Genomic DNA, 9,914 nt, shown 5'->3' on the forward strand with positions numbered 1-9,914 from the left:
AAGGCTCTATCCTTTGTCCCCTCCTCTTTAACATTTTCACCAGCACCTTCTATACATCCACACAACAGGTCACCTTAATACAATATACAATACGCAGATAATTCCACTCATCTGTACATCTGACAACATGGTACACCTCCTTAAAATTACTCATGAAGCTTTAATGGCTGCTGAAACATGGCTTTGTAACTCACAACTCCTGCTCAATCCAAAAAGGACCAAACTACTACTTCTTTTCCCCAAATTCCTCTCTTATGAAAAAACAAAATTTAAAGTCATCTCTCTTGATAATACAACCATTGCAGTCACTTCTCATGGCAAATTATTAGGGGTGATAACTGACGATAATCGTACATTTGACCAGGATATACAAAACCGCATAAGAAAAAAAATAATCAAAAACTAGGGGTTCTTTACAGAGCCAAAATGTTTCTCACTGACACAACTAAAACTACACTTGCCACCACTTAAGTCCTCCTCACAGTTCTTAATGGTACTCCCATTCTCACTAACCTCCAGGCTTCACAACAATGAAAACCTGAACACAAAATGAAAACTTGAATGATGTTATAACAAAGCTGCTAAATTTGCAGCAAATACCTCCTTCAGAACCCACCACTGTATAGCACTAAAAAGCCTAAACCGGTTAGAACTGTCACATCAACTAACATATACAGAGCTTCTTACCACCTATAAAATTATCCCCCATCCATCTGCCTGTCCAGCACTAAAATACATTCTACACAACTATGTTCCTAGTCAGTCATTGTGATCTAGTGATGAAAACTACTGTCTGTCTGCAAACCTATCAAATCTGCGGGGCATTGTCTGTACTCATACCAAGTTGCTAATGACAGGAACTCCTTACCTGTATCCATCAGGTCAATACCCTATCTCCCACACATCTTTCAAAACCACTTTGACAGACTTCCTATCTAAAATCTGGCTCTGTTCTTGCTCAAAACCAGGATATATTATATCCCTAAATGTGAACAAGTATCTTTTCATTCCTTATACCTCCTTACTCTCCTTTCTTAACTTACTTCCTTTCTTCTATCTAATTCTCTTCCCTGACTTTCTCTCTAAATATACCATAAGCCTGTTTTTCCCTCGCTTCATATTGCAATTCCTGTTTGTATTAGACTAACTTACCTTTAATTTCTCTACAGACTTTCTAAAATTTCTCTAAAATTTAAATGTTTGTCATATAACTTGTATCAATTCTTAACCAATATTTTTATTTAATGTCTAATTTTTTATAATTATTTACACTACAGATGGTTTTATTTTTGAAGGTTGTCAAATTATTGTTCTTAAAATGTTTTGTAATAATTTGAAGCTTTTCTCCCTGGGTCTCCACTGAAAATGGGCTTCTACCCAGTCTGACTTTCCCGGTAATCAAATGTCAGTAAATAAATAAGCAGTATCTTTATTTATTTATTTATTTATTTTAGCTCACCCCAAGACATCACCAGAGCTCATCTACCTTTACTCTATAGGCCCCATTAATTCCAGGGACAGGGGGAGCCAGATGTTCCTGGGGAAGTGAGGAACTCCTGCGGCTCATTTGGTCATGCCATATTCCCTTGTCTAGTGCACTATGACAACTCAGGCTGGGCTGCCTCCCGGACTCCACCAAGTAATATCTGGAGTGCTTCTGCTAGGTGTCACCATTTTGTTGAGCCACAGCTCCCCAGGATAGAAAACTCAGCAGCAGCCACTCCTCCCATCATCCTTGTGCCAGCTCTTACAGGCACCTGAGTCACTAATCAAACTCAGAAAATCATTTAGGTGTATACCTAGGCTGTAATGACTACTAGGGTCCTTATAAGGCCTAGCCATACAACTAAATGCTGACCCACATATTTGTTTATATAGGAGAAATGTATGACTGCCTCTGTCCATCAGAGACATAGGCACCTGACAAAGGGATGGATTTCTGATTATCCATCCACTGGTCCCAAGTTATAAATATGGTTAGGGGAAGAACTTTGTTTTACATGGATGGGGAGCCTGTTCCAGAAAGTGGGGAATGCTCTGAGGAACATATCTGTATCTCCAACATATCCTATTTATAGCACAAGCAAAATTTAGATCTTGTAATCTAGTAGTTCTGCTTTCTACTGTTGTTTGTTTTGTGGATATGCAGAAGGTTCATCAAAATGAGGTCCAAAGATGCCTTGTATGCCAGGCAAAGATCACACGCTCTTGAAGTCTGTATGATATTGAGTAAAGAAACAGAAATTTGAGGGCAATCGGCATAAGATATTGTGTTTACCAGTGTAGTCTGAAATCTTAAAAATTTAAATCTCACCACTCAAAACTGTAATGTAGTTCAACTCTTTTATTTTATAGACAATATAGCATCTCTAATGAAGGATTCCTCAACACCTAATCCTAACCCCATCCAACAACCACATATCACATCCTCTTTCACCTCCAAACCTGTGCCCAGATTGTATATAAAACTACTCTTCAATAAACTTAAACCATGCCCTTCTTCAGCTGATGACTTTCCAAATGAATACCTAAATATAGCAGCCAAAGGCATTGCCTATCCTGTCTCAATGCTTATAAATAGATCAATCCAGGAATCTCACATTCCCTCTCTCTAGAAAAAAATCACACATCATCCCTCTGCACAAAGGATGAAATTTAACAGACAATTACTTTAGACCTATACCTATCTTATCTCTCCACACCAAAATACTTGAAAAATGTATTCAAAAACAATTGCTAGACTATCTCCTCCAGGAAGAAGTCCTATCCCCTACACAAAATGGCTATCATCCTTCCCTTCTAACCTATACAGATACTATTAATAAAGCTAGAGATAATAGCAAACTAGTTTCTTCCTTATTAATAGACTTGTCTAAAGGCTTTGACACAGTTTGTCACAGCAAACTTCTACTTCAAATGTCTTCAGTAGGTCTCTCTCATTCCACCCTTATTTTATTTATTTATTTATTGTTTGACATTTGTTAACCGGGTTTGTCCAACTGGGCTTGTGACCCATTTTCAGTGGAGACCTGAGGAGAAAAGCTCCAGTAATACATTTTAAAATAAGTACAATTTTAAACAATATTGATATAATAGCAATTATAGCAAAACGATTCACATATGTTGGGATACATGCATAAATTTAAAGTTGCATTAAAAAGAGGCTAAGTAACAATTTTACATTGATATAGTTCAATAGGTCAACAATGAACATTTTTTGTTTGTATAAAATTGTGCAAATGCATAGTAGACACATTAGAGAGAGAGGTGTAATGAGGTAATAAGTATGGTCCTTTTGAGGGTACATAAATGGAAAGAAGACTAGGTAGGGTCATGGCAAGGGCAGGTTCTTGAATTGAGAAAATAAGCTTTTAGTTCATTTTTAAAGTGTGAGGTGTTGGAGATTGAACGCAAGTCAAGTGGAAGCTTGTTCCAAGCATGGGCAAGGGAGTGTTTGTAGAGTAGTTTGCCTACTGACCTTTTTGGGTGGTAGATATCAAGTAATTGTTGGTTAGAAGTACGGAGAGTCCGGGATGGGGTGTAAATGGAGACTAAGGAAGATAGAGATGGACAGAAGGAGGGTTTATAAAGAATAGAGTGTAGCATATGAAATTGATAAGATAGCAGAAACTGGGGAAGTTCAAGCCATTGAAGAGAGTTTAAAGAAATGCAGTGGTGTCAGTTGTATGGGGAGTTAGTAATGAATCTGGCTATTTTATGGTAAGTCTGTTGCAGTTTGTTTAGAGTGGAGGCCTGGATATTGGTAAGAACTGGGCGTATAAGAGGGGAGGAGGAGTGCCTGGCCCAGGGTAAGTCTAGATTCAGGGGTTAGGAATTTTTTGTTCCGATATAGCAGACCTAGTTTCTGGTTTGTTTTTTTTTATACATTGGAATATGTGTAGGTTGAACTTGAGTTTGTCATCGATAATGACCCCTAGGAGTTTTGTGTGGGTGTCAGGTTGGATATTTGTATTGTTAGAAGATGTAATAAAAAAGGAGGTTTTGTGATGAGAAAGAGAACGGGGAAGGAAAAGTAGGAGTTTGGTCTTTTGGGGATTTAGGATCAATAGGCTGTGAGAGAGCCATTGTTCAGTGGATAGTAGGGCCCGTTGGGTCAGGGAGTGTAGTTCAAGAATGTTATTTGAGATGGATATAAGTGTGGAGTCGTCGGCATACTGAATAAAGGAGGATTCTTTGCATGAGGTGTAAAGATCATTGGTGAAGATCTTAAACAAAAGGGGTCCCAAGATGGAGCCTTGGGGAACACCAGTGGAGATGGGAAGGAAAGGTGAGGAGGATGAGAGCCATTTGACAGATTGTTCCCTGCCAGATAGGTAACTATTAAACCAGGCAAGTGCGGAAGGGGATAGGTGGAGATTTGCGAGTTTGGATAGTAGTAGAGGATGAGAGACAGTATCGAAGGCTTTGGAAAGATCTAGGAAGAGACAGGAAATGAGTTTATTGTTGTCTAGGGCCTCTGCAATGATATGAGTGAAGGAGAGGAGGGCAGTGGTGGTGCTGTGGTGAGGACGAAATCCATGTTGGGTAGGGGTAAGTAAGTGGTGTGTGAGGAGGTGATTGAGAAGCTGTGAGTGAATATATTTTTCCAATATCTTGGAGAGGGGGGACAGAATGGCAATGGGTCAGTAGTTTGAGGGGTCAGTGGAGCTTCCACCTTTATGAAGAGGGATAGCGAAGAAAGATTTCCAAAGGGTGGGGACAGTTGATTCCAGAATAGATTGATTAATTAGTATAGATACAGGATAGGCAATTGAGTCAGCAGCAAGTTTGAGGAATGTAGGAGATAGATTGTCAGTGGAAGGAGAGCAAGGTTTTAGCTTGAGTAGTAGAGATTTGATGTAAGTAATGGGAACTGGCTCAAAAAAAAAACAAAGTTGTGTTAGTGGGACTTGGAGAGGTGGGTGTCGAAGTAGAGTTTGGCTTAGAGGTTACCAGATTTTGGATGGAAGAGATAAAGTGTTTATTCAGGAGGGTAGCTGTTTCCTGAGAGGAAGAGTTAGGGTATGGGGAGGGATTAGAGGGCTTTCCAGAACAGAGGATGTTGTTGAGAGATGACCAAAATTTTTGAGGATTGGATTTGTTGTTAAGTTGAGCAGAGCTATAGTATAACTTTTTGTCATTAGTTGTATGTTTTTTTTGCAAGGTTCCTCAGTTGCCTGTATTTTTGAAGAAAAGGTGGTTGTTTAGTTTTAGTCCAGGTTTTCCAAGCATGATCTATTTGTTTCATAAGGGATCTAGTCTCTTTGGAGAGCCAGGGAGCATGGTTTGATTTTACTCTGATCTTCCTAGAGGGAGCTAAGGAGTTTAGAGTATTCATGAAGATGTTATTGAAAGTGCTTACAGCATCATTTAGGGGGAGGTGTTTTAGAATGGACCAATCTATGCTGTGGAGAATGGAGTTAAATTGGGATGAATTGAAAGTTGATAGTTTTCGATAGTCTTTGATAAGGTGGGGTTTAGGAATATGGGAGTACTGTCTTAAGATGGTGGTAGGGAGATGATCACTGAGGGAGTCAGGTAAGGTGGTGGGATTGTGGTATTGGTGTGGGGAATTGGTAAGGATCCAGTTCTGTTGTTCAAAAGCTACCTGTCCAATAGGTATCAGTCAGTAAAATGGCACTCCACCCTCTCTCCTTACCTCCCAGTCACCACCGGTGTGCTACAAGGCTCTATCCTTTGTCCCCTCCTCTTTAACATTTTCACCAGCACCTTCTATACATCCACACAACAGGTCACCTTAATACAATATACAATACGCAGATAATTCCACTCATCTGTACATCTGACAACATGGTACACCTCCTTAAAATTACTCATGAAGCTTTAATGGCTGCTGAAACATGGCTTTGCAACTCACAACTCCTGCTCAATCCAAAAAGGACCAAACTACTACTTCTTTTCCCCAAATTCCTCTCTTATGAAAAAACAAAATTTAAAGTCATCTCTCTTGATAATACAACCATTGCAGTCACTTCTCATGGCAAATTATTAGGGGTGATAACGGACGATAATCTTACATTTGACCAGGATATACAAAACCGCATAAGAAAACAAATAATCAAAAACTAGGGGTGCTTTACAGAGCCAAAAACGTTCTCACTGACACAACTAAAACTACACTTGCCACTACTTATCTCCTCCCCACACTTCTTAATGGCACTCCCATTCTCACTAACCTCCAGGCTTCACAAAAATGAAAACCTGAACACAAAAATGAAAACTTGAATGATGTTATAACAAAGCTGCTAAATTTGCAGCAAATACCTCCTTCAGAACCCACCACTGTACAGCACTAAAAAGCCTAAACTGGTTAGAACTGCCTCATCAACTAACATATACACAGCTTCTTACCACCTACAAAATTATCTTGCATCCACCTACCTGTCTAGCACTAGAAACCATTCTACTCAACTATGTTCCCAGTTGGTCTTTGTGATCCAGTGATCAAAAACTACTGTCTGTCTGCAAACCTATCAAATCTGCTGGGCATTGTCTGTACTTGTACAAGGTTGCTAAGGCCTGGAACTCCTTACCTGTATCCATCAGGTCAATACCCTATCTCCCACACATCTTTCAAAACCACTTTGACAGACTTCCTAGCTAAAATCTGTCTCTGTTCTTACTCAAAACCAGGATAAACTATATCCCTAAATGTGGACAAGTACCTTTTCATTCCTTATACCTCCTTACTTTCCTTTCTTAACTTACTTCCTTGCTTCTTAATAATTCTCTCCCCTGACTTTCTCTCTAAATTTACCATAAGCCCCTTTTTCCCTCACTTCATATTGCAATTCCTGTTTGTATTAGACTAACTTACCTTTAATTTCTCTACAATCTGTCTAAAATTTCTCCAAATTTAAATGTTTGTCATATAACTTGTATCAATTCTTAACCAATATTTTTATTTAATGTCTAATTTTTTATAATTATTTACACTACAGATGGTTTTATTTTTGAAGGTTGTCAAATTATTGTTCTTAAAATGTTTTGTAATAATTTGAAGCTTTTCTCCCTGGGTCTCCACTGAAAATGGGCTTCTACCCAGTCTGACTTTCCCGGTAATCAAATGTCAGTAAATAAATAAGCAGTATCTTTATTTATTTATTTATTTATTTTTAGCTCACCCCAAGACATCACCAGAGAGCTCATCTACCTTTACTCTATAGGCCCATTAATTCCAGGGACAGGGAGCCAGATGTTCCTGGGGAAGTGAGACTCCTGCGGCTCATTTGGTCATGCCATATTCCCCTTGTCTAGTGCACTATGACAACTCAGGCTGGGCTGCCTCGGACTCCACCAAGTAATATCTAGTGCTTCTGCTAGGTGTCACCATTTTGTTGAGCCACAGCTCCCCCCCCAGGATAGAAAACTCAGCAGCAGCCACTCACTCCCATCATCCTTGGCCAGCTCTTACAGGCACCTGAGTCACTAATCAAACTCAGAAAATCATAGGTGTATACTAGGCTAATGACTACTAGGGTCCTTATAAGCCTAGCCATGCAACCCAAATGTGACCCACATATTTGTTTTATATAGGAGAAATGTACTGACTGCCTCTGTCCATCAGAGACATAGGCACCTGACAAGGGATGGATTTCTGATTATCCATCCACTGGTCCAAGTTGCACTTAAATATGGTTAGGGAAGAACTTTGTTTTACATGGATGGGGAGCCTGTTCCAGAAAGTGGGAATGCTCTGAGGAACATATCTGTATCTCCAACATATCCTATTTATAGCACAAGCAAAATTTAGATCTTGTAATCTAGTAGTTCTGCTACTGTTTGTTTTGTGGATATGCAGAAGGTTCATCAAAATGGTCCAAAGATGCCTTGTATGCCAGGCAAAGATCACCGCTCAGAAGTCTGTATGATATTGAGTAAAGAAACAGAAATTTGAGGCAATCGGCATAAGATATTGTGTTTACCAGTGTAGTCTGTTTGTGAAGAACCTTTGTGGAAATCCCAGTTGCTGCAATGTTTTTGGTCAGGTACATACCAAAGAGGGCATAATACTCTATGATGGGTCTGATGAGGGCCTGCAAACCATGACCTATGTGGATAGAATGAAAGCCTTGTCACTGTACTCTGTATCATATAAGCTACTAAGAGGCAATTTGTGCCAGGCCTACATGGCAGTTTCAGACCCCGACCTGATGGAAATGCTGCACATCCGCAAATCATATGGCACCACAGTCACTTGGTCTAGGGATCTCAAAGTTGCCAGTTACATTAACAAAACATGCTGGAGAGAAAGGTATGTCTCCCAGAGATTGCTGCTGCTCTGGAATAAACTTCCTATTCATGTGAAGCACAGCTTCTCAATGACCCTATTCAAGCTCAACTTAGACAAACGGATGGGTGACCGCATACTCACCCCGAGGGTGGCACCCATGTCTCTCATGGACAGGGGTAGTTGGTGCTGATCTGTAAAGTACATCCATCTAACCAAGGACAATTGGGGCAACACTAGGCTTATAAATGCTCTAGGGCCGCTAGACTAGTAACCTCCTATGACCCTGTATCATCATACCTCAACCACAGTCCAGATTTTCGCAGAATGTTTAGAATTTTGCCTCATAGTTTTGGTCTGTTCCTCATAAATTTTGTGTTTTTCTGGCAATTCATTGAGGATTGAAGTCACTAAATAATGACATACATTTGAGTTTCAAACTTCATATCCTTTAGAAAATGTGTGCTAATGCAAAACGTGTTATTCTAGCAACTTTCTAAGTTTATAACAGCGATATTTAAAATCTGCCCCATCATTTTGTGCCTTTGTCCCCATTATTTTGTTTTTTGTCCAGATTTCTTGCACTTAGAGGCTGAGTGGTATGTGTATCATAGCTCTGCCTCAGTAAACTAGCCTAGTTTGATTCAACACTTATAGAACAGTTCTAGAACCTATTTTTTTTTTTTTTTTGTAAATTGTTTGTCATTTTCATGTTCCCACCCATACATGTGGTAACCCTCTGGCAGTGGTCCAACCTGGGCTATGGTGTGTGTGTGTGTGTGGGGGGGGGGGGGGGGTACCATGCCTTCCCAAACTAAAAGACTAAGATTCACTATTTTTTTTTTTACCACAGTGGAGTTTTTATTGTAGAATTTATTATTTCGGAAATTGTAAATCTTTTGACACACTTTAATACAGCATTTTCCTAAATATGTCTAGACATTCGTGCGTTCCCACACACCCTTAAAGGTGAGACATATCGTACTCCATTAACAGTAGGGCAGACCGGTGGTCTTACTTAAGCTAAGAAACTTTACACTAACAGCAGTATATTCATTTCTGTTTTAAAAGTATAACAACTGCCTTGTCGTAACAAACTGCATCACTCACTCACTCTTACCGCACCTGTTGTACCGGAAACGATTCGGCTCCATAAGCAAAGGAAAACACAAGCAGAAAAACAGAAACCAGGACGCGGGGCGTGGCATAACTTTTTGCCCTTTAGGGGGCTGGATTATGCTAATTGAGAGAGTGTGGGGGCGTGCTCGGTAAGGCTTGTTCACTACTCTGGTTTGGTGCCGGTTTATTGTAGTTGAGTTGTCTTACCTAGGAACTGAAGCTGGAGCTGGGTTTCACAGACATGTTGCTTTAACTTCTGGATCTCGCTACTGGAGTAGATCCAAACTTTGGAGACAAGGTAGGGTGATAATGCAGAAAACTATTTCAGGGTGCCCAATGTGGGGGGTTGTCTAGGTGTGTTAATGCGTATTAATAGTTACTGCTGTGAGCTGTTCACTGGGTTGCTGCTGGTAATGATTGCATTACATTGCAGAAGCACCCAGCTCCTCCCTCCTAATAGAAATCAAATTATCCCTAAACAAAAGCCCCAGTACCAGCTACGAACTTGAGGCAGTAATGCAGAGTTTGGCAGGAGCAAAAACAC

The 9,914-nt window shown here is 39.9% G+C and overlaps 1 long non-coding RNA gene across 1 annotated transcript in view; it reads right to left on the reverse strand.

Annotated features, from left to right (window-relative positions):
• LOC122807552 overlaps positions 1–9,477 on the reverse strand; it is a 162,998-nt gene extending 153,521 nt beyond the window's left edge. Inside the window, exon 1 of the long non-coding RNA XR_006365705.1 lies at positions 9,377–9,477. This is a non-coding gene — a long non-coding RNA (uncharacterized LOC122807552). The remainder of the gene's footprint in view (positions 1–9,376) is intronic.
• Between the last annotated feature and the right edge of the window lie 437 nt (positions 9,478–9,914).

This window comes from Protopterus annectens, chromosome 7.part1 (assembly GCF_019279795.1).
Source record: "Protopterus annectens isolate FY-2018-M chromosome 7.part1, PAN1.0, whole genome shotgun sequence".
Classification (NCBI taxonomy): domain Eukaryota; kingdom Metazoa; phylum Chordata; order Ceratodontiformes; family Protopteridae; genus Protopterus; species Protopterus annectens.